Raw genomic sequence first — 2,593 nt, forward strand, 5'->3', positions numbered from 1 at the left:
AGGAGCGTTGTCCGGGACTCGCCGAGACAAACGAAGAGACAACTTAGCATCCCAGTGGGCGTGTCCCTCCATGCCAGGGTTCTTCATCCCCTGGTTTATTTTACCATCCTATTTCAGATTGGCGATGCCCACAGGTAGGGATCGGCGGAGGTCTCAGTCTGGTCACCCCAGCCTGACCATGTGATTGCATCACATGACGCATACAAAGCAAAACATCGGAGTCCTGAAGTTTGCGGAATTCTAGTTTCCATAATAAAGCTGGATATTTTAGAAAAGGCCCCCCCGGCAAAGATGATGAGATTAGCAGTTGTGATGGGGCGATCTAACCCAAGACATTTCACGAGGAACAGGGTTGCTTAAATGGTGGCACGCCGCCCCCGGGATCATCCAGACATTTTTCCATTATGAGACGACCCACTTGGCCACCTGAGCCGCCGCTGGTACACAACCTTGTTTGCATGTCTGACACTCTTTTGTGTAACTGAGGAAGTACACTCACGGGACATTGATTTTGTGTTACACACGTACACCCTTGATACACCTATACACCCGCATGATGTCATAGGATTATTACATATTACATAACTTAGTTATGAACGACCTATAAGAGCAGGGGAGTCCAAACCTTTTCCACCAGACGCATACCAAGAAAATGTAAACAGTATATACAGTGTATACAGTAAATATATCTATATTTACACAGTATACAGCACAGGATAAAACCAACCCAAATAGAAATATTAAAACTTTATATAAAAATCCGCCTGTGATATAAAAATTGTTATATAAAAACTGCTGAAACTCCATCATATTATTCATATTGTAAGGTTTAACCTGTCAACTTTTCCTCACCTCATTGCTCTTTTCGTTTTGTTTTGTTGTTTAACTGTACTTTTTTTCGCCTCCTCTGATTTTTATGTTGCTTAAATTGATTTCTCATCAAAATGTGTAAAATAACTTGGCATTAATGGCATCACACACGTTTGCTACTTTGCACACTTCCTTAGGTTAGTGTGCAATATGAGATAAGATATGCCTTTATTCGTCCCTCAGTGGGGAAATTTGTAAAGATTATGCCACGTGTGAGGCTCGAACTCACAACCTTCAGATTATGAGACTGACGCGCTGCCTACTGCGCCAACGAGGCGTATAACAAGAGCATATCTTTTACTATGAGCACACCAACTGAGTTCAACTGTTTTTATTGGTTTCCCTTTTGAACACTCTTATTTTGTACTTGACTTCCTGTTTTGCCGCCTCTGCCTTTGTTGCCATGGTTACCCACACCTGTCCCTAATTTGTTCTCTATTTAGTTCAGGTGTGCGCGTCTCCCTTTGTGGGATCATTGTTAGTTTGTCCGTCAGCCAGTTGAGTTGCTTTTTCCTGTTGCTGCTATTATTGCACAAAATAAATATAATTTACCTGCAACTGGTCCTGCTCTCTGCATCCTGGGGTCGAACTTTGAAGCTCTCAAGCCGTACCGAGACAGATGTCACTGAAAAATGTTGAAAAAAACACGTTTTGGTCGTTTTACAAATAGCTTTACATGCTTGAAAAAAGGAATTATAATTCTGCATATAAAGTAGATGACAAATGAATTCAAGGTTATGACCTTCCACCTTATGGCGGCAAGATCAAAACCTTCCTGTTTCCTTCTGTCACAGTCACGTCTCCAAACGTTAGATGTTCATTCATCCCTTTCGTTTCTTCTATGCACATTTCCAATTGTGTTGGGAAGCATTAAACCAAGGTCAACCAACGGCATTCTGATCGTTGCATCCCATCTGAAGGTAGGATGACTTCATTGCGAGGTCATCCATCTCAACACCGAAGAAGCCAAAGTTTTTCATCTGCCTTGAATACACACGGACCAGCGCTTCCTCCAAACTGATGGCACCAAACATCACTCGCTCCTCTTTTCAGGTGCAAGTCCAACCAACATCAACGCTGGCCAGGTCCCATGAGCAGATCCAAAAGCCGTGTTCCACTTTGCTTTTAGTTGAATGCAGATTGGGGATTCCTTTGAGGAAATGTGGCAGCTCAGCCCTGCTTCCGAGTTTCACTAATTTGCTCTCGCAAATGAAAATTATTCAGGAGGTTTGCTGAGGCTTATCACTGTTTGATGAGTTTGGGTTTTTTAATCTTGAACGTTGTGATTTTTTCCAAATGTTGATCATTAGTTTTACACTATGCTGCCAACGTCTGGGAATGTTGTCCGTGAGCCTGAGGGCATAAAGAAGTTAGACTCCAGAGGGTTATTCAGGGATTTTATACGTAATATTTGGAATCACATGGAACATGACACAGAAATGTAGGACGGGAAGGTCTGAACCCTCTCAGTCCTGGTCCATGGACCGTGTCTCTGCTTCACTGCTGTGAGAATGACTTGAGTCCCCTCTCAACGTGGATTTCCTGAAGGCGAGACAGCTGATGGTCGCTGCAACAGAGCCAACCGTTTCCATTGCTTTCATTTCTTCCATTTGTAAAGACATATGCCAAGTCCTTGTCGGGATTAGGGATTGTAGCCATTGTTGAGCAGAATGATGTCAGCGTTCCTTCTGGGACGCTTCTGGGAGAATTTTACAACAACGCA

The 2,593-nt window shown here is 43.1% G+C and overlaps 1 non-coding gene across 1 annotated transcript; it reads right to left on the minus strand.

Annotated features, from left to right (window-relative positions):
* Positions 1-1,074: 1,074 nt before the first annotated feature.
* trnam-cau (transfer RNA methionine (anticodon CAU)) lies at positions 1,075-1,147 on the minus strand. The gene has a single exon. It is a non-coding gene; the product is annotated as a tRNA-Met (tRNA).
* Positions 1,148-2,593: the final 1,446 nt, after the last annotated feature.

This window comes from Doryrhamphus excisus, linkage group LG5, assembly GCF_037039965.1.
Source record: "Doryrhamphus excisus strain RoL-2023G ecotype Guam linkage group LG5, RoL_Dexc_Guam_v1.1, whole genome shotgun sequence".
Lineage (NCBI taxonomy): Eukaryota > Metazoa > Chordata > Actinopteri > Syngnathiformes > Syngnathidae > Doryrhamphus > Doryrhamphus excisus.